The following is a 13306-nucleotide window of genomic DNA, read 5'->3' as shown; positions in this document are numbered from 1 at the left end:
GGGTAGTAAACTATATAAAGCTTACAGCACCTGGTATTCCCAGGCGGTCTCCCATCCAAGTACTAACCAGGCCCGACCCTGCTTAGCTTCCGAGATCAGACGAGTTCGGGCGTTCTCAAGGTGGTATGGCCGTAAGCGAAATCTGCTGCCAAAATTGGGCTATTTGAATGGTTAGAACATTAGGGTAGTAAACTATATAAAGCTTACAGCACCTGGTATTCCCAGGCGGTCTCCCATCCAAGTACTAACCAGGCCCGACCCTGCTTAGCTTCCGAGATCAGACGAGTTCGGGCGTTCTCAAGGTGGTATGGCCGTAAGCGAAATCTGCTGCCAAAATTGGGCTATTTGAATGGTTAGAACATTAGGGTAGTAAACTATATAAAGCTTACAGCACCTGGTATTCCCAGGCGGTCTCCCATCCAAGTACTAACCAGGCCCGACCCTGCTTAGCTTCCGAGACCAGACGAGTTCGGGCGTTCTCAAGGTGGTATGGCCGTAAGCGAAATCTGCTGCCAAAATTGGGCTATTTGAATGGTTAGAACATTAGGGTAGTAAACTATATAAAGCTTACAGCACCTGGTATTCCCAGGCGGTCTCCCATCCAAGTACTAACCAGGCCCGACCCTGCTTAGCTTCCGAGATCAGACGAGTTCGGGCGTTCTCAAGGTGGTATGGCCGTAAGCGAAATCTGCTGCCAAAATTGGGCTATTTGAATGGTTAGAACATTAGGGTAGTAAACTATATAAAGCTTACAGCACCTGGTATTCCCAGGCGGTCTCCCATCCAAGTACTAACCAGGCCCGACCCTGCTTAGCTTCCGAGATCAGACGAGTTCGGGCGTTCTCAAGGTGGTATGGCCGTAAGCGAAATCTGCTGCCAAAATTGGGCTATTTGAATGGTTAGAACATTAGGGTAGTAAACTACATAAAGCTTACAGCACCTGGTATTCCCAGGCGGTCTCCCATCCAAGTACTAACCAGGCCCGACCCTGCTTAGCTTCCGAGATCAGACGAGTTCGGGCGTTCTCAAGGTGGTATGGTCGTAAGCGAAATCTGCTGCCAAAATTGGGCTATTTGAATGGTTAGAACATTAGGGTAGTAAACTACATAAAGCTTACAGCACCTGGTATTCCCAGGCGGTCTCCCATCCAAGTACTAACCAGGCCCGACCCTGCTTAGCTTCCGAGATCAGACGAGTTCGGGCGTTCTCAAGGTGGTATGGCCGTAAGCGAAATCTGCTGCCAAAATTGGGCTATTTGAATGGTTAGAACATTAGGGTAGTAAACTACATAAAGCTTACAGCACCTGGTATTCCCAGGCGGTCTCCCATCCAAGTACTAACCAGGCCCGACCCTGCTTAGCTTCCGAGATCAGACGAGTTCGGGCGTTCTCAAGGTGGTATGGCCGTAAGCGAAATCTGCAGCCAAAATTGGGCTATTTGAAGAAGAAAAAAAAGAGACTCTTTCAGGCTTTCTGAAGAAACTGAGAGACTATTTCAGGAATTTTGAGGGGAAAAAAGACAATTTAGGATTTTTGAAACATTTCATTGACTCTTTTTTTTTTTTTTTTTTTTTAAACAATAAAGCTTACAGCACCTGGTATTCCCAGGCGGTCTCCCATCCAAGTACTAACCAGGCCCGACCCTGCTTAGCTTCCGAGATCAGACGAGTTCGGGCGTTCTCAAGGTGGTATGGCCGTAAGCGAAATCTGCTGCCAAAATTGGGCTATTTGAATAGTTAAAACATTAGGGTAGTAAACTATATAAAGCTTACAGCACCTGGTATTCCCAGGCGGTCTCCCATCCAAGTACTAACCAGGCCCGACCCTGCTTAGCTTCCGAGATCAGACGAGTTCGGGCGTTCTCAAGGTGGTATGGTCGTAAGCGAAATCTGCTGCCAAAATTGGGCTATTTGAATGGTTAGAACATTAGGGTAGTAAACTATATAAAGCTTACAGCACCTGGTATTCCCAGGCGGTCTCCCATCCAAGTACTAACCAGGCCCGACCCTGCTTAGCTTCCGAGATCAGACGAGTTCGGGCGTTCTCAAGGTGGTATGGCCGTAAGCGAAATCTGCTGCCAAAATTGGGCTATTTGAATGGTTAGAACATTAGGGTAGTAAACTACATAAAGCTTACAGCACCTGGTATTCCCAGGCGGTCTCCCATCCAAGTACTAACCAGGCCCGACCCTGCTTAGCTTCCGAGATCAGACGAGTTCGGGCGTTCTCAAGGTGGTATGGTCGTAAGCGAAATCTGCTGCCAAAATTGGGCTATTTGAATGGTTAGAACATTAGGGTAGTAAACTACATAAAGCTTACAGCACCTGGTATTCCCAGGCGGTCTCCCATCCAAGTACTAACCAGGCCCGACCCTGCTTAGCTTCCGAGATCAGACGAGTTCGGGCGTTCTCAAGGTGGTATGGCCGTAAGCGAAATCTGCTGCCAAAATTGGGCTATTTGAATGGTTAGAACATTAGGGTAGTAAACTACATAAAGCTTACAGCACCTGGTATTCCCAGGCGGTCTCCCATCCAAGTACTAACCAGGCCCGACCCTGCTTAGCTTCCGAGATCAGACGAGTTCGGGCGTTCTCAAGGTGGTATGGCCGTAAGCGAAATCTGCAGCCAAAATTGGGCTATTTGAAGAAGAAAAAAAAGAGACTCTTTCAGGCTTTCTGAAGAAACTGAGAGACTATTTCAGGAATTTTGAGGGGAAAAAAGACAATTTAGGATTTTTGAAACATTTCATTGACTCTTTTTTTTTTTTTTTTTTTTTAAACAATAAAGCTTACAGCACCTGGTATTCCCAGGCGGTCTCCCATCCAAGTACTAACCAGGCCCGACCCTGCTTAGCTTCCGAGATCAGACGAGTTCGGGCGTTCTCAAGGTGGTATGGCCGTAAGCGAAATCTGCTGCCAAAATTGGGCTATTTGAATAGTTAAAACATTAGGGTAGTAAACTATATAAAGCTTACAGCACCTGGTATTCCCAGGCGGTCTCCCATCCAAGTACTAACCAGGCCCGACCCTGCTTAGCTTCCGAGATCAGACGAGTTCGGGCGTTCTCAAGGTGGTATGGCCGTAAGCGAAATCTGCTGCCAAAATTGGGCTATTTGAATGGTTAGAACATTAGGGTAGTAAACTATATAAAGCTTACAGCACCTGGTATTCCCAGGCGGTCTCCCATCCAAGTACTAACCAGGCCCGACCCTGCTTAGCTTCCGAGATCAGACGAGTTCGGGCGTTCTCAAGGTGGTATGGCCGTAAGCGAAATCTGCTGCCAAAATTGGGCTATTTGAATAGTTAAAACATTAGGGTAGTAAACTATATAAAGCTTACAGCACCTGGTATTCCCAGGCGGTCTCCCATCCAAGTACTAACCAGGCCCGACCCTGCTTAGCTTCCGAGATCAGACGAGTTCGGGCGTTCTCAAGGTGGTATGGCCGTAAGCGAAATCTGCTGCCAAAATTGGGCTATTTCAATGGTTAGAACATTAGGGTAGTAAACTATATAAAGTTTACAGCACCTGGTATTCCCAGGCGGTCTCCCATCCAAGTACTAACCAGGCCCGACCCTGCTTAGCTTCCGAGATCAGACGAGTTCGGGCGTTCTCAAGGTGGTATGGCCGTAAGCGAAATCTGCTGCCAAAATTGGGCTATTTGAATGGTTAGAACATTAGGGTAGTAAACTACATAAAGCTTACAGCACCTGGTATTCCCAGGCGGTCTCCCATCCAAGTACTAACCAGGCCCGACCCTGCTTAGCTTCCGAGATCAGACGAGTTCGGGCGTTCTCAAGGTGGTATGGTCGTAAGCGAAATCTCCTGCCAAAATTGGGCTATTTGAATGGTTAGAACATTAGGGTAGTAAACTACATAAAGCTTACAGCACCTGGTATTCCCAGGCGGTCTCCCATCCAAGTACTAACCAGGCCCGACCCTGCTTAGCTTCCGAGATCAGACGAGTTCGGGCGTTCTCAAGGTGGTATGGCCGTAAGCGAAATCTGCTGCCAAAATTGGGCTATTTGAATGGTTAGAACATTAGGGTAGTAAACTACATAAAGCTTACAGCACCTGGTATTCCCAGGCGGTCTCCCATCCAAGTACTAACCAGGCCCGACCCTGCTTAGCTTCCGAGATCAGACGAGTTCGGGCGTTCTCAAGGTGGTATGGCCGTAAGCGAAATCTGCAGCCAAAATTGGGCTATTTGAAGAAGAAAAAAAAGAGACTCTTTCAGGCTTTCTGAAGAAACTGAGAGACTATTTCAGGAATTTTGAGGGGAAAAAAGACAATTTAGGATTTTTGAAACATTTCATTGACTCTTTTTTTTTTTTTTTTTTTTTAAACAATAAAGCTTACAGCACCTGGTATTCCCAGGCGGTCTCCCATCCAAGTACTAACCAGGCCCGACCCTGCTTAGCTTCCGAGATCAGACGAGTTCGGGCGTTCTCAAGGTGGTATGGCCGTAAGCGAAATCTGCTGCCAAAATTGGGCTATTTGAATGGTTAGAACATTAGGGTAGTAAACTACATAAAGCTTACAGCACCTGGTATTCCCAGGCGGTCTCCCATCCAAGTACTAACCAGGCCCGACCCTGCTTAGCTTCCGAGATCAGACGAGTTCGGGCGTTCTCAAGGTGGTATGGCCGTAAGCGAAATCTGCTGCCAAAATTGGGCTATTTGAATAGTTAAAACATTAGGGTAGTAAACTATATAAAGCTTACAGCACCTGGTATTCCCAGGCGGTCTCCCATCCAAGTACTAACCAGGCCCGACCCTGCTTAGCTTCCGAGATCAGACGAGTTCGGGCGTTCTCAAGGTGGTATGGCCGTAAGCGAAATCTGCTGCCAAAATTGGGCTATTTGAATGGTTAGAACATTAGGGTAGTAAACTATATAAAGCTTACAGCACCTGGTATTCCCAGGCGGTCTCCCATCCAAGTACTAACCAGGCCCGACCCTGCTTAGCTTCCGAGATCAGACGAGTTCGGGCGTTCTCAAGGTGGTATGGCCGTAAGCGAAATCTGCTGCCAAAATTGGGCTATTTGAATGGTTAGAACATTAGGGTAGTAAACTACATAAAGCTTACAGCACCTGGTATTCCCAGGCGGTCTCCCATCCAAGTACTAACCAGGCCCGACCCTGCTTAGCTTCCGAGATCAGACGAGTTCGGGCGTTCTCAAGGTGGTATGGCCGTAAGCGAAATCTGCAGCCAAAATTGGGCTATTTGAAGAAGAAAAAAAAGAGACTCTTTCAGGCTTTCTGAAGAAACTGAGAGACTATTTCAGGAATTTTGAGGGGAAAAAAGACAATTTAGGATTTTTGAAACATTTCATTGACTCTTTTTTTTTTTTTTTTTTTTAAACAATAAAGCTTACAGCACCTGGTATTCCCAGGCGGTCTCCCATCCAAGTACTAACCAGGCCCGACCCTGCTTAGCTTCCGAGATCAGACGAGTTCGGGCGTTCTCAAGGTGGTATGGCCGTAAGCGAAATCTGCTGCCAAAATTGGGCTATTTGAATAGTTAAAACATTAGGGTAGTAAACTATATAAAGCTTACAGCACCTGGTATTCCCAGGCGGTCTCCCATCCAAGTACTAACCAGGCCCGACCCTGCTTAGCTTCCGAGATCAGACGAGTTCGGGCGTTCTCAAGGTGGTATGGCCGTAAGCGAAATCTGCTGCCAAAATTGGGCTATTTGAATGGTTAGAACATTAGGGTAGTAAACTATATAAAGCTTACAGCACCTGGTATTCCCAGGCGGTCTCCCATCCAAGTACTAACCAGGCCCGACCCTGCTTAGCTTCCGAGATCAGACGAGTTCGGGCGTTCTCAAGGTGGTATGGCCGTAAGCGAAATCTGCTGCCAAAATTGGGCTATTTGAATAGTTAAAACATTAGGGTAGTAAACTATATAAAGCTTACAGCACCTGGTATTCCCAGGCGGTCTCCCATCCAAGTACTAACCAGGCCCGACCCTGCTTAGCTTCCGAGATCAGACGAGTTCGGGCGTTCTCAAGGTGGTATGGCCGTAAGCGAAATCTGCTGCCAAAATTGGGCTATTTGAATGGTTAGAACATTAGGGTAGTAAACTATATAAAGCTTACAGCACCTGGTATTCCCAGGCGGTCTCCCATCCAAGTACTAACCAGGCCCGACCCTGCTTAGCTTCCGAGATCAGACGAGTTCGGGCGTTCTCAAGGTGGTATGGCCGTAAGCGAAATCTGCTGCCAAAATTGGGCTATTTGAATGGTTAGAACATTAGGGTAGTAAACTACATAAAGCTTACAGCACCTGGTATTCCCAGGCGGTCTCCCATCCAAGTACTAACCAGGCCCGACCCTGCTTAGCTTCCGAGATCAGACGAGTTCGGGCGTTCTCAAGGTGGTATGGCCGTAAGCGAAATCTGCAGCCAAAATTGGGCTATTTGAAGAAGAAAAAAAAGAGACTCTTTCAGGCTTTCTGAAGAAACTGAGAGACTATTTCAGGAATTTTGAGGGGAAAAAAGACAATTTAGGATTTTTGAAACATTTCATTGACTCTTTTTTTTTTTTTTTTTTTTTTAAACAATAAAGCTTACAGCACCTGGTATTCCCAGGCGGTCTCCCATCCAAGTACTAACCAGGCCCGACCCTGCTTAGCTTCCGAGATCAGACGAGTTCGGGCGTTCTCAAGGTGGTATGGCCGTAAGCGAAATCTGCTGCCAAAATTGGGCTATTTGAATAGTTAAAACATTAGGGTAGTAAACTATATAAAGCTTACAGCACCTGGTATTCCCAGGCGGTCTCCCATCCAAGTACTAACCAGGCCCGACCCTGCTTAGCTTCCGAGATCAGACGAGTTCGGGCGTTCTCAAGGTGGTATGGCCGTAAGCGAAATCTGCTGCCAAAATTGGGCTATTTGAATGGTTAGAACATTAGGGTAGTAAACTATATAAAGCTTACAGCACCTGGTATTCCCAGGCGGTCTCCCATCCAAGTACTAACCAGGCCCGACCCTGCTTAGCTTCCGAGATCAGACGAGTTCGGGCGTTCTCAAGGTGGTATGGCCGTAAGCGAAATCTGCTGCCAAAATTGGGCTATTTGAATAGTTAAAACATTAGGGTAGTAAACTATATAAAGCTTACAGCACCTGGTATTCCCAGGCGGTCTCCCATCCAAGTACTAACCAGGCCCGACCCTGCTTAGCTTCCGAGATCAGACGAGTTCGGGCGTTCTCAAGGTGGTATGGCCGTAAGCGAAATCTGCTGCCAAAATTGGGCTATTTGAATGGTTAGAACATTAGGGTAGTAAACTATATAAAGCTTACAGCACCTGGTATTCCCAGGCGGTCTCCCATCCAAGTACTAACCAGGCCCGACCCTGCTTAGCTTCCGAGATCAGACGAGTTCGGGCGTTCTCAAGGTGGTATGGCCGTAAGCGAAATCTGCTGCCAAAATTGGGCTATTTGAATGGTTAGAACATTAGGGTAGTAAACTATATAAAGCTTACAGCACCTGGTATTCCCAGGCGGTCTCCCATCCAAGTACTAACCAGGCCCGACCCTGCTTAGCTTCCGAGACCAGACGAGTTCGGGCGTTCTCAAGGTGGTATGGCCGTAAGCGAAATCTGCTGCCAAAATTGGGCTATTTGAATGGTTAGAACATTAGGGTAGTAAACTATATAAAGCTTACAGCACCTGGTATTCCCAGGCGGTCTCCCATCCAAGTACTAACCAGGCCCGACCCTGCTTAGCTTCCGAGATCAGACGAGTTCGGGCGTTCTCAAGGTGGTATGGCCGTAAGCGAAATCTGCTGCCAAAATTGGGCTATTTGAATGGTTAGAACATTAGGGTAGTAAACTATATAAAGCTTACAGCACCTGGTATTCCCAGGCGGTCTCCCATCCAAGTACTAACCAGGCCCGACCCTGCTTAGCTTCCGAGATCAGACGAGTTCGGGCGTTCTCAAGGTGGTATGGCCGTAAGCGAAATCTGCTGCCAAAATTGGGCTATTTGAATGGTTAGAACATTAGGGTAGTAAACTACATAAAGCTTACAGCACCTGGTATTCCCAGGCGGTCTCCCATCCAAGTACTAACCAGGCCCGACCCTGCTTAGCTTCCGAGATCAGACGAGTTCGGGCGTTCTCAAGGTGGTATGGCCGTAAGCGAAATCTGCTGCCAAAATTGGGCTATTTGAATAGTTAAAACATTAGGGTAGTAAACTATATAAAGCTTACAGCACCTGGTATTCCCAGGCGGTCTCCCATCCAAGTACTAACCAGGCCCGACCCTGCTTAGCTTCCGAGATCAGACGAGTTCGGGCGTTCTCAAGGTGGTATGGCCGTAAGCGAAATCTGCTGCCAAAATTGGGCTATTTGAATGGTTAGAACATTAGGGTAGTAAACTATATAAAGCTTACAGCACCTGGTATTCCCAGGCGGTCTCCCATCCAAGTACTAACCAGGCCCGACCCTGCTTAGCTTCCGAGATCAGACGAGTTCGGGCGTTCTCAAGGTGGTATGGCCGTAAGCGAAATCTGCTGCCAAAATTGGGCTATTTGAATAGTTAAAACATTAGGGTAGTAAACTATATAAAGCTTACAGCACCTGGTATTCCCAGGCGGTCTCCCATCCAAGTACTAACCAGGCCCGACCCTGCTTAGCTTCCGAGATCAGACGAGTTCGGGCGTTCTCAAGGTGGTATGGCCGTAAGCGAAATCTGCTGCCAAAATTGGGCTATTTGAATGGTTAGAACATTAGGGTAGTAAACTATATAAAGCTTACAGCACCTGGTATTCCCAGGCGGTCTCCCATCCAAGTACTAACCAGGCCCGACCCTGCTTAGCTTCCGAGATCAGACGAGTTCGGGCGTTCTCAAGGTGGTATGGCCGTAAGCGAAATCTGCTGCCAAAATTGGGCTATTTGAATGGTTAGAACATTAGGGTAGTAAACTATATAAAGCTTACAGCACCTGGTATTCCCAGGCGGTCTCCCATCCAAGTACTAACCAGGCCCGACCCTGCTTAGCTTCCGAGACCAGACGAGTTCGGGCGTTCTCAAGGTGGTATGGCCGTAAGCGAAATCTGCTGCCAAAATTGGGCTATTTGAATGGTTAGAACATTAGGGTAGTAAACTATATAAAGCTTACAGCACCTGGTATTCCCAGGCGGTCTCCCATCCAAGTACTAACCAGGCCCGACCCTGCTTAGCTTCCGAGATCAGACGAGTTCGGGCGTTCTCAAGGTGGTATGGCCGTAAGCGAAATCTGCTGCCAAAATTGGGCTATTTGAATGGTTAGAACATTAGGGTAGTAAACTATATAAAGCTTACAGCACCTGGTATTCCCAGGCGGTCTCCCATCCAAGTACTAACCAGGCCCGACCCTGCTTAGCTTCCGAGATCAGACGAGTTCGGGCGTTCTCAAGGTGGTATGGCCGTAAGCGAAATCTGCTGCCAAAATTGGGCTATTTGAATGGTTAGAACATTAGGGTAGTAAACTACATAAAGCTTACAGCACCTGGTATTCCCAGGCGGTCTCCCATCCAAGTACTAACCAGGCCCGACCCTGCTTAGCTTCCGAGATCAGACGAGTTCGGGCGTTCTCAAGGTGGTATGGTCGTAAGCGAAATCTGCTGCCAAAATTGGGCTATTTGAATGGTTAGAACATTAGGGTAGTAAACTACATAAAGCTTACAGCACCTGGTATTCCCAGGCGGTCTCCCATCCAAGTACTAACCAGGCCCGACCCTGCTTAGCTTCCGAGATCAGACGAGTTCGGGCGTTCTCAAGGTGGTATGGCCGTAAGCGAAATCTGCTGCCAAAATTGGGCTATTTGAATGGTTAGAACATTAGGGTAGTAAACTACATAAAGCTTACAGCACCTGGTATTCCCAGGCGGTCTCCCATCCAAGTACTAACCAGGCCCGACCCTGCTTAGCTTCCGAGATCAGACGAGTTCGGGCGTTCTCAAGGTGGTATGGCCGTAAGCGAAATCTGCAGCCAAAATTGGGCTATTTGAAGAAGAAAAAAAAGAGACTCTTTCAGGCTTTCTGAAGAAACTGAGAGACTATTTCAGGAATTTTGAGGGGAAAAAAGACAATTTAGGATTTTTGAAACATTTCATTGACTCTTTTTTTTTTTTTTTTTTTTTAAACAATAAAGCTTACAGCACCTGGTATTCCCAGGCGGTCTCCCATCCAAGTACTAACCAGGCCCGACCCTGCTTAGCTTCCGAGATCAGACGAGTTCGGGCGTTCTCAAGGTGGTATGGCCGTAAGCGAAATCTGCTGCCAAAATTGGGCTATTTGAATAGTTAAAACATTAGGGTAGTAAACTATATAAAGCTTACAGCACCTGGTATTCCCAGGCGGTCTCCCATCCAAGTACTAACCAGGCCCGACCCTGCTTAGCTTCCGAGATCAGACGAGTTCGGGCGTTCTCAAGGTGGTATGGTCGTAAGCGAAATCTGCTGCCAAAATTGGGCTATTTGAATGGTTAGAACATTAGGGTAGTAAACTATATAAAGCTTACAGCACCTGGTATTCCCAGGCGGTCTCCCATCCAAGTACTAACCAGGCCCGACCCTGCTTAGCTTCCGAGATCAGACGAGTTCGGGCGTTCTCAAGGTGGTATGGCCGTAAGCGAAATCTGCTGCCAAAATTGGGCTATTTGAATAGTTAAAACATTAGGGTAGTAAACTATATAAAGCTTACAGCACCTGGTATTCCCAGGCGGTCTCCCATCCAAGTACTAACCAGGCCCGACCCTGCTTAGCTTCCGAGATCAGACGAGTTCGGGCGTTCTCAAGGTGGTATGGCCGTAAGCGAAATCTGCTGCCAAAATTGGGCTATTTGAATGGTTAGAACATTAGGGTAGTAAACTATATAAAGCTTACAGCACCTGGTATTCCCAGGCGGTCTCCCATCCAAGTACTAACCAGGCCCGACCCTGCTTAGCTTCCGAGATCAGACGAGTTCGGGCGTTCTCAAGGTGGTATGGCCGTAAGCGAAATCTGCTGCCAAAATTGGGCTATTTGAATAGTTAAAACATTAGGGTAGTAAACTATATAAAGCTTACAGCACCTGGTATTCCCAGGCGGTCTCCCATCCAAGTACTAACCAGGCCCGACCCTGCTTAGCTTCCGAGATCAGACGAGTTCGGGCGTTCTCAAGGTGGTATGGCCGTAAGCGAAATCTGCTGCCAAAATTGGGCTATTTCAATGGTTAGAACATTAGGGTAGTAAACTATATAAAGTTTACAGCACCTGGTATTCCCAGGCGGTCTCCCATCCAAGTACTAACCAGGCCCGACCCTGCTTAGCTTCCGAGATCAGACGAGTTCGGGCGTTCTCAAGGTGGTATGGCCGTAAGCGAAATCTGCTGCCAAAATTGGGCTATTTGAATGGTTAGAACATTAGGGTAGTAAACTACATAAAGCTTACAGCACCTGGTATTCCCAGGCGGTCTCCCATCCAAGTACTAACCAGGCCCGACCCTGCTTAGCTTCCGAGATCAGACGAGTTCGGGCGTTCTCAAGGTGGTATGGTCGTAAGCGAAATCTCCTGCCAAAATTGGGCTATTTGAATGGTTAGAACATTAGGGTAGTAAACTACATAAAGCTTACAGCACCTGGTATTCCCAGGCGGTCTCCCATCCAAGTACTAACCAGGCCCGACCCTGCTTAGCTTCCGAGATCAGACGAGTTCGGGCGTTCTCAAGGTGGTATGGCCGTAAGCGAAATCTGCTGCCAAAATTGGGCTATTTGAATGGTTAGAACATTAGGGTAGTAAACTACATAAAGCTTACAGCACCTGGTATTCCCAGGCGGTCTCCCATCCAAGTACTAACCAGGCCCGACCCTGCTTAGCTTCCGAGATCAGACGAGTTCGGGCGTTCTCAAGGTGGTATGGCCGTAAGCGAAATCTGCAGCCAAAATTGGGCTATTTGAAGAAGAAAAAAAAGAGACTCTTTCAGGCTTTCTGAAGAAACTGAGAGACTATTTCAGGAATTTTGAGGGGAAAAAAGACAATTTAGGATTTTTGAAACATTTCATTGACTCTTTTTTTTTTTTTTTTTTTTTAAACAATAAAGCTTACAGCACCTGGTATTCCCAGGCGGTCTCCCATCCAAGTACTAACCAGGCCCGACCCTGCTTAGCTTCCGAGATCAGACGAGTTCGGGCGTTCTCAAGGTGGTATGGCCGTAAGCGAAATCTGCTGCCAAAATTGGGCTATTTGAATGGTTAGAACATTAGGGTAGTAAACTACATAAAGCTTACAGCACCTGGTATTCCCAGGCGGTCTCCCATCCAAGTACTAACCAGGCCCGACCCTGCTTAGCTTCCGAGATCAGACGAGTTCGGGCGTTCTCAAGGTGGTATGGCCGTAAGCGAAATCTGCTGCCAAAATTGGGCTATTTGAATAGTTAAAACATTAGGGTAGTAAACTATATAAAGCTTACAGCACCTGGTATTCCCAGGCGGTCTCCCATCCAAGTACTAACCAGGCCCGACCCTGCTTAGCTTCCGAGATCAGACGAGTTCGGGCGTTCTCAAGGTGGTATGGCCGTAAGCGAAATCTGCTGCCAAAATTGGGCTATTTGAATGGTTAGAACATTAGGGTAGTAAACTATATAAAGCTTACAGCACCTGGTATTCCCAGGCGGTCTCCCATCCAAGTACTAACCAGGCCCGACCCTGCTTAGCTTCCGAGATCAGACGAGTTCGGGCGTTCTCAAGGTGGTATGGCCGTAAGCGAAATCTGCTGCCAAAATTGGGCTATTTGAATGGTTAGAACATTAGGGTAGTAAACTACATAAAGCTTACAGCACCTGGTATTCCCAGGCGGTCTCCCATCCAAGTACTAACCAGGCCCGACCCTGCTTAGCTTCCGAGATCAGACGAGTTCGGGCGTTCTCAAGGTGGTATGGCCGTAAGCGAAATCTGCAGCCAAAATTGGGCTATTTGAAGAAGAAAAAAAAGAGACTCTTTCAGGCTTTCTGAAGAAACTGAGAGACTATTTCAGGAATTTTGAGGGGAAAAAAGACAATTTAGGATTTTTGAAACATTTCATTGACTCTTTTTTTTTTTTTTTTTTTTTAAACAATAAAGCTTACAGCACCTGGTATTCCCAGGCGGTCTCCCATCCAAGTACTAACCAGGCCCGACCCTGCTTAGCTTCCGAGATCAGACGAGTTCGGGCGTTCTCAAGGTGGTATGGCCGTAAGCGAAATCTGCTGCCAAAATTGGGCTATTTGAATAGTTAAAACATTAGGGTAGTAAACTATATAAAGCTTACAGCACCTGGTATTCCCAGGCGGTCTCCCATCCAAGTACTAA

At 47.3% G+C, this 13306-nt stretch overlaps 69 non-coding genes across 69 annotated transcripts in view; all 69 read right to left on the bottom strand.

The window, feature by feature from the left end:
• Positions 1-18: 18 nt before the first annotated feature.
• LOC148982530 (5S ribosomal RNA) lies at positions 19-137 on the bottom strand. The gene has a single exon (XR_016159050.1). It is a non-coding gene; the product is annotated as a 5S ribosomal RNA (ribosomal RNA).
• Positions 138-200: 63 nt separating this feature from the next.
• LOC148982529 (5S ribosomal RNA) lies at positions 201-319 on the bottom strand. The gene has a single exon (XR_016159039.1). It is a non-coding gene; the product is annotated as a 5S ribosomal RNA (ribosomal RNA).
• A 63-nt stretch (positions 320-382) lies between these two features.
• On the bottom strand, positions 383-501 carry LOC148982528 (5S ribosomal RNA). The gene has a single exon (XR_016160988.1). It is a non-coding gene; the product is annotated as a 5S ribosomal RNA (ribosomal RNA).
• Positions 502-564: 63 nt separating this feature from the next.
• LOC148982527 (5S ribosomal RNA) lies at positions 565-683 on the bottom strand. Its single transcript, XR_016159028.1, has one exon. It is a non-coding gene; the product is annotated as a 5S ribosomal RNA (ribosomal RNA).
• A 63-nt stretch (positions 684-746) lies between these two features.
• On the bottom strand, positions 747-865 carry LOC148982526 (5S ribosomal RNA). The gene has a single exon (XR_016159017.1). It is a non-coding gene; the product is annotated as a 5S ribosomal RNA (ribosomal RNA).
• Positions 866-928: 63 nt separating this feature from the next.
• On the bottom strand, positions 929-1047 carry LOC148982525 (5S ribosomal RNA). Its single transcript, XR_016162626.1, has one exon. It is a non-coding gene; the product is annotated as a 5S ribosomal RNA (ribosomal RNA).
• Positions 1048-1110: 63 nt separating this feature from the next.
• Positions 1111-1229, bottom strand: LOC148982524 (5S ribosomal RNA). The gene has a single exon (XR_016159006.1). It is a non-coding gene; the product is annotated as a 5S ribosomal RNA (ribosomal RNA).
• Positions 1230-1292: 63 nt separating this feature from the next.
• LOC148982523 (5S ribosomal RNA) lies at positions 1293-1411 on the bottom strand. The gene has a single exon (XR_016158995.1). It is a non-coding gene; the product is annotated as a 5S ribosomal RNA (ribosomal RNA).
• Positions 1412-1582: 171 nt separating this feature from the next.
• Positions 1583-1701, bottom strand: LOC148982522 (5S ribosomal RNA). Its single transcript, XR_016158983.1, has one exon. It is a non-coding gene; the product is annotated as a 5S ribosomal RNA (ribosomal RNA).
• Positions 1702-1764: 63 nt separating this feature from the next.
• On the bottom strand, positions 1765-1883 carry LOC148982521 (5S ribosomal RNA). The gene has a single exon (XR_016162625.1). It is a non-coding gene; the product is annotated as a 5S ribosomal RNA (ribosomal RNA).
• Positions 1884-1946: 63 nt separating this feature from the next.
• On the bottom strand, positions 1947-2065 carry LOC148982520 (5S ribosomal RNA). The gene has a single exon (XR_016158972.1). It is a non-coding gene; the product is annotated as a 5S ribosomal RNA (ribosomal RNA).
• A 63-nt stretch (positions 2066-2128) lies between these two features.
• LOC148982519 (5S ribosomal RNA) lies at positions 2129-2247 on the bottom strand. The gene has a single exon (XR_016162624.1). It is a non-coding gene; the product is annotated as a 5S ribosomal RNA (ribosomal RNA).
• Positions 2248-2310: 63 nt separating this feature from the next.
• On the bottom strand, positions 2311-2429 carry LOC148982518 (5S ribosomal RNA). The gene has a single exon (XR_016158960.1). It is a non-coding gene; the product is annotated as a 5S ribosomal RNA (ribosomal RNA).
• Positions 2430-2492: 63 nt separating this feature from the next.
• Positions 2493-2611, bottom strand: LOC148982517 (5S ribosomal RNA). Its single transcript, XR_016158949.1, has one exon. It is a non-coding gene; the product is annotated as a 5S ribosomal RNA (ribosomal RNA).
• A 171-nt stretch (positions 2612-2782) lies between these two features.
• LOC148982516 (5S ribosomal RNA) lies at positions 2783-2901 on the bottom strand. Its single transcript, XR_016158938.1, has one exon. It is a non-coding gene; the product is annotated as a 5S ribosomal RNA (ribosomal RNA).
• Positions 2902-2964: 63 nt separating this feature from the next.
• LOC148982515 (5S ribosomal RNA) lies at positions 2965-3083 on the bottom strand. The gene has a single exon (XR_016158927.1). It is a non-coding gene; the product is annotated as a 5S ribosomal RNA (ribosomal RNA).
• Positions 3084-3146: 63 nt separating this feature from the next.
• On the bottom strand, positions 3147-3265 carry LOC148982514 (5S ribosomal RNA). The gene has a single exon (XR_016158916.1). It is a non-coding gene; the product is annotated as a 5S ribosomal RNA (ribosomal RNA).
• Positions 3266-3328: 63 nt separating this feature from the next.
• LOC148982513 (5S ribosomal RNA) lies at positions 3329-3447 on the bottom strand. The gene has a single exon (XR_016158905.1). It is a non-coding gene; the product is annotated as a 5S ribosomal RNA (ribosomal RNA).
• Positions 3448-3510: 63 nt separating this feature from the next.
• Positions 3511-3629, bottom strand: LOC148982512 (5S ribosomal RNA). Its single transcript, XR_016162239.1, has one exon. It is a non-coding gene; the product is annotated as a 5S ribosomal RNA (ribosomal RNA).
• Positions 3630-3692: 63 nt separating this feature from the next.
• On the bottom strand, positions 3693-3811 carry LOC148982511 (5S ribosomal RNA). The gene has a single exon (XR_016162623.1). It is a non-coding gene; the product is annotated as a 5S ribosomal RNA (ribosomal RNA).
• Positions 3812-3874: 63 nt separating this feature from the next.
• LOC148982510 (5S ribosomal RNA) lies at positions 3875-3993 on the bottom strand. The gene has a single exon (XR_016158894.1). It is a non-coding gene; the product is annotated as a 5S ribosomal RNA (ribosomal RNA).
• A 63-nt stretch (positions 3994-4056) lies between these two features.
• Positions 4057-4175, bottom strand: LOC148982509 (5S ribosomal RNA). The gene has a single exon (XR_016158883.1). It is a non-coding gene; the product is annotated as a 5S ribosomal RNA (ribosomal RNA).
• Positions 4176-4346: 171 nt separating this feature from the next.
• LOC148982508 (5S ribosomal RNA) lies at positions 4347-4465 on the bottom strand. The gene has a single exon (XR_016158871.1). It is a non-coding gene; the product is annotated as a 5S ribosomal RNA (ribosomal RNA).
• A 63-nt stretch (positions 4466-4528) lies between these two features.
• On the bottom strand, positions 4529-4647 carry LOC148982507 (5S ribosomal RNA). Its single transcript, XR_016158859.1, has one exon. It is a non-coding gene; the product is annotated as a 5S ribosomal RNA (ribosomal RNA).
• A 63-nt stretch (positions 4648-4710) lies between these two features.
• LOC148982506 (5S ribosomal RNA) lies at positions 4711-4829 on the bottom strand. Its single transcript, XR_016158848.1, has one exon. It is a non-coding gene; the product is annotated as a 5S ribosomal RNA (ribosomal RNA).
• Positions 4830-4892: 63 nt separating this feature from the next.
• On the bottom strand, positions 4893-5011 carry LOC148982505 (5S ribosomal RNA). The gene has a single exon (XR_016158837.1). It is a non-coding gene; the product is annotated as a 5S ribosomal RNA (ribosomal RNA).
• A 63-nt stretch (positions 5012-5074) lies between these two features.
• On the bottom strand, positions 5075-5193 carry LOC148982504 (5S ribosomal RNA). Its single transcript, XR_016158826.1, has one exon. It is a non-coding gene; the product is annotated as a 5S ribosomal RNA (ribosomal RNA).
• A 170-nt stretch (positions 5194-5363) lies between these two features.
• On the bottom strand, positions 5364-5482 carry LOC148982503 (5S ribosomal RNA). The gene has a single exon (XR_016158815.1). It is a non-coding gene; the product is annotated as a 5S ribosomal RNA (ribosomal RNA).
• A 63-nt stretch (positions 5483-5545) lies between these two features.
• LOC148982502 (5S ribosomal RNA) lies at positions 5546-5664 on the bottom strand. Its single transcript, XR_016158804.1, has one exon. It is a non-coding gene; the product is annotated as a 5S ribosomal RNA (ribosomal RNA).
• A 63-nt stretch (positions 5665-5727) lies between these two features.
• On the bottom strand, positions 5728-5846 carry LOC148982501 (5S ribosomal RNA). The gene has a single exon (XR_016158793.1). It is a non-coding gene; the product is annotated as a 5S ribosomal RNA (ribosomal RNA).
• A 63-nt stretch (positions 5847-5909) lies between these two features.
• On the bottom strand, positions 5910-6028 carry LOC148982500 (5S ribosomal RNA). The gene has a single exon (XR_016158782.1). It is a non-coding gene; the product is annotated as a 5S ribosomal RNA (ribosomal RNA).
• Positions 6029-6091: 63 nt separating this feature from the next.
• Positions 6092-6210, bottom strand: LOC148982499 (5S ribosomal RNA). Its single transcript, XR_016158771.1, has one exon. It is a non-coding gene; the product is annotated as a 5S ribosomal RNA (ribosomal RNA).
• Positions 6211-6273: 63 nt separating this feature from the next.
• On the bottom strand, positions 6274-6392 carry LOC148982498 (5S ribosomal RNA). The gene has a single exon (XR_016158758.1). It is a non-coding gene; the product is annotated as a 5S ribosomal RNA (ribosomal RNA).
• A 172-nt stretch (positions 6393-6564) lies between these two features.
• Positions 6565-6683, bottom strand: LOC148982497 (5S ribosomal RNA). The gene has a single exon (XR_016158746.1). It is a non-coding gene; the product is annotated as a 5S ribosomal RNA (ribosomal RNA).
• Positions 6684-6746: 63 nt separating this feature from the next.
• On the bottom strand, positions 6747-6865 carry LOC148982496 (5S ribosomal RNA). Its single transcript, XR_016158734.1, has one exon. It is a non-coding gene; the product is annotated as a 5S ribosomal RNA (ribosomal RNA).
• A 63-nt stretch (positions 6866-6928) lies between these two features.
• LOC148982495 (5S ribosomal RNA) lies at positions 6929-7047 on the bottom strand. The gene has a single exon (XR_016158722.1). It is a non-coding gene; the product is annotated as a 5S ribosomal RNA (ribosomal RNA).
• A 63-nt stretch (positions 7048-7110) lies between these two features.
• On the bottom strand, positions 7111-7229 carry LOC148982494 (5S ribosomal RNA). Its single transcript, XR_016158711.1, has one exon. It is a non-coding gene; the product is annotated as a 5S ribosomal RNA (ribosomal RNA).
• A 63-nt stretch (positions 7230-7292) lies between these two features.
• On the bottom strand, positions 7293-7411 carry LOC148982493 (5S ribosomal RNA). Its single transcript, XR_016158699.1, has one exon. It is a non-coding gene; the product is annotated as a 5S ribosomal RNA (ribosomal RNA).
• Positions 7412-7474: 63 nt separating this feature from the next.
• Positions 7475-7593, bottom strand: LOC148982492 (5S ribosomal RNA). Its single transcript, XR_016160987.1, has one exon. It is a non-coding gene; the product is annotated as a 5S ribosomal RNA (ribosomal RNA).
• Positions 7594-7656: 63 nt separating this feature from the next.
• LOC148982491 (5S ribosomal RNA) lies at positions 7657-7775 on the bottom strand. Its single transcript, XR_016158688.1, has one exon. It is a non-coding gene; the product is annotated as a 5S ribosomal RNA (ribosomal RNA).
• Positions 7776-7838: 63 nt separating this feature from the next.
• Positions 7839-7957, bottom strand: LOC148982490 (5S ribosomal RNA). The gene has a single exon (XR_016158677.1). It is a non-coding gene; the product is annotated as a 5S ribosomal RNA (ribosomal RNA).
• Positions 7958-8020: 63 nt separating this feature from the next.
• On the bottom strand, positions 8021-8139 carry LOC148982489 (5S ribosomal RNA). The gene has a single exon (XR_016158666.1). It is a non-coding gene; the product is annotated as a 5S ribosomal RNA (ribosomal RNA).
• A 63-nt stretch (positions 8140-8202) lies between these two features.
• LOC148982488 (5S ribosomal RNA) lies at positions 8203-8321 on the bottom strand. Its single transcript, XR_016158654.1, has one exon. It is a non-coding gene; the product is annotated as a 5S ribosomal RNA (ribosomal RNA).
• A 63-nt stretch (positions 8322-8384) lies between these two features.
• On the bottom strand, positions 8385-8503 carry LOC148982487 (5S ribosomal RNA). The gene has a single exon (XR_016158642.1). It is a non-coding gene; the product is annotated as a 5S ribosomal RNA (ribosomal RNA).
• Positions 8504-8566: 63 nt separating this feature from the next.
• Positions 8567-8685, bottom strand: LOC148982486 (5S ribosomal RNA). The gene has a single exon (XR_016158631.1). It is a non-coding gene; the product is annotated as a 5S ribosomal RNA (ribosomal RNA).
• A 63-nt stretch (positions 8686-8748) lies between these two features.
• Positions 8749-8867, bottom strand: LOC148982485 (5S ribosomal RNA). Its single transcript, XR_016158620.1, has one exon. It is a non-coding gene; the product is annotated as a 5S ribosomal RNA (ribosomal RNA).
• Positions 8868-8930: 63 nt separating this feature from the next.
• On the bottom strand, positions 8931-9049 carry LOC148982484 (5S ribosomal RNA). The gene has a single exon (XR_016160985.1). It is a non-coding gene; the product is annotated as a 5S ribosomal RNA (ribosomal RNA).
• A 63-nt stretch (positions 9050-9112) lies between these two features.
• On the bottom strand, positions 9113-9231 carry LOC148982483 (5S ribosomal RNA). Its single transcript, XR_016158609.1, has one exon. It is a non-coding gene; the product is annotated as a 5S ribosomal RNA (ribosomal RNA).
• A 63-nt stretch (positions 9232-9294) lies between these two features.
• Positions 9295-9413, bottom strand: LOC148982482 (5S ribosomal RNA). Its single transcript, XR_016158598.1, has one exon. It is a non-coding gene; the product is annotated as a 5S ribosomal RNA (ribosomal RNA).
• Positions 9414-9476: 63 nt separating this feature from the next.
• LOC148982481 (5S ribosomal RNA) lies at positions 9477-9595 on the bottom strand. The gene has a single exon (XR_016162622.1). It is a non-coding gene; the product is annotated as a 5S ribosomal RNA (ribosomal RNA).
• Positions 9596-9658: 63 nt separating this feature from the next.
• Positions 9659-9777, bottom strand: LOC148982480 (5S ribosomal RNA). The gene has a single exon (XR_016158587.1). It is a non-coding gene; the product is annotated as a 5S ribosomal RNA (ribosomal RNA).
• A 63-nt stretch (positions 9778-9840) lies between these two features.
• LOC148982479 (5S ribosomal RNA) lies at positions 9841-9959 on the bottom strand. The gene has a single exon (XR_016158576.1). It is a non-coding gene; the product is annotated as a 5S ribosomal RNA (ribosomal RNA).
• Positions 9960-10130: 171 nt separating this feature from the next.
• LOC148982478 (5S ribosomal RNA) lies at positions 10131-10249 on the bottom strand. The gene has a single exon (XR_016158570.1). It is a non-coding gene; the product is annotated as a 5S ribosomal RNA (ribosomal RNA).
• Positions 10250-10312: 63 nt separating this feature from the next.
• On the bottom strand, positions 10313-10431 carry LOC148982477 (5S ribosomal RNA). Its single transcript, XR_016162621.1, has one exon. It is a non-coding gene; the product is annotated as a 5S ribosomal RNA (ribosomal RNA).
• Positions 10432-10494: 63 nt separating this feature from the next.
• Positions 10495-10613, bottom strand: LOC148982476 (5S ribosomal RNA). The gene has a single exon (XR_016158564.1). It is a non-coding gene; the product is annotated as a 5S ribosomal RNA (ribosomal RNA).
• Positions 10614-10676: 63 nt separating this feature from the next.
• On the bottom strand, positions 10677-10795 carry LOC148982475 (5S ribosomal RNA). Its single transcript, XR_016158553.1, has one exon. It is a non-coding gene; the product is annotated as a 5S ribosomal RNA (ribosomal RNA).
• Positions 10796-10858: 63 nt separating this feature from the next.
• Positions 10859-10977, bottom strand: LOC148982474 (5S ribosomal RNA). Its single transcript, XR_016158541.1, has one exon. It is a non-coding gene; the product is annotated as a 5S ribosomal RNA (ribosomal RNA).
• Positions 10978-11040: 63 nt separating this feature from the next.
• LOC148982473 (5S ribosomal RNA) lies at positions 11041-11159 on the bottom strand. Its single transcript, XR_016158530.1, has one exon. It is a non-coding gene; the product is annotated as a 5S ribosomal RNA (ribosomal RNA).
• Positions 11160-11222: 63 nt separating this feature from the next.
• Positions 11223-11341, bottom strand: LOC148982472 (5S ribosomal RNA). Its single transcript, XR_016162237.1, has one exon. It is a non-coding gene; the product is annotated as a 5S ribosomal RNA (ribosomal RNA).
• A 63-nt stretch (positions 11342-11404) lies between these two features.
• Positions 11405-11523, bottom strand: LOC148982471 (5S ribosomal RNA). The gene has a single exon (XR_016162620.1). It is a non-coding gene; the product is annotated as a 5S ribosomal RNA (ribosomal RNA).
• Positions 11524-11586: 63 nt separating this feature from the next.
• On the bottom strand, positions 11587-11705 carry LOC148982470 (5S ribosomal RNA). The gene has a single exon (XR_016158519.1). It is a non-coding gene; the product is annotated as a 5S ribosomal RNA (ribosomal RNA).
• A 63-nt stretch (positions 11706-11768) lies between these two features.
• LOC148982469 (5S ribosomal RNA) lies at positions 11769-11887 on the bottom strand. The gene has a single exon (XR_016158508.1). It is a non-coding gene; the product is annotated as a 5S ribosomal RNA (ribosomal RNA).
• A 171-nt stretch (positions 11888-12058) lies between these two features.
• Positions 12059-12177, bottom strand: LOC148982468 (5S ribosomal RNA). The gene has a single exon (XR_016158497.1). It is a non-coding gene; the product is annotated as a 5S ribosomal RNA (ribosomal RNA).
• A 63-nt stretch (positions 12178-12240) lies between these two features.
• On the bottom strand, positions 12241-12359 carry LOC148982467 (5S ribosomal RNA). The gene has a single exon (XR_016158486.1). It is a non-coding gene; the product is annotated as a 5S ribosomal RNA (ribosomal RNA).
• A 63-nt stretch (positions 12360-12422) lies between these two features.
• On the bottom strand, positions 12423-12541 carry LOC148982466 (5S ribosomal RNA). Its single transcript, XR_016158475.1, has one exon. It is a non-coding gene; the product is annotated as a 5S ribosomal RNA (ribosomal RNA).
• Positions 12542-12604: 63 nt separating this feature from the next.
• Positions 12605-12723, bottom strand: LOC148982465 (5S ribosomal RNA). The gene has a single exon (XR_016158464.1). It is a non-coding gene; the product is annotated as a 5S ribosomal RNA (ribosomal RNA).
• Positions 12724-12786: 63 nt separating this feature from the next.
• LOC148982464 (5S ribosomal RNA) lies at positions 12787-12905 on the bottom strand. The gene has a single exon (XR_016158453.1). It is a non-coding gene; the product is annotated as a 5S ribosomal RNA (ribosomal RNA).
• Positions 12906-13076: 171 nt separating this feature from the next.
• LOC148982463 (5S ribosomal RNA) lies at positions 13077-13195 on the bottom strand. Its single transcript, XR_016158442.1, has one exon. It is a non-coding gene; the product is annotated as a 5S ribosomal RNA (ribosomal RNA).
• A 63-nt stretch (positions 13196-13258) lies between these two features.
• Positions 13259-13306, bottom strand: part of LOC148982462 (5S ribosomal RNA) — a 119-nt gene continuing 71 nt past the window's right edge. The window contains exon 1 of the ribosomal RNA XR_016158430.1: positions 13259-13306. This exon is cut by the window's right edge and continues 71 nt beyond it. This is a non-coding gene — a ribosomal RNA (5S ribosomal RNA).

This window comes from Pimephales promelas, chromosome 3 (genome assembly GCF_988280905.1).
Source record: "Pimephales promelas chromosome 3, fPimPro1.hap1.1, whole genome shotgun sequence".
Taxonomy (NCBI): domain Eukaryota; kingdom Metazoa; phylum Chordata; class Actinopteri; order Cypriniformes; family Leuciscidae; genus Pimephales; species Pimephales promelas.
This window is presented reverse-complemented; position numbering and strand designations above follow the sequence as displayed.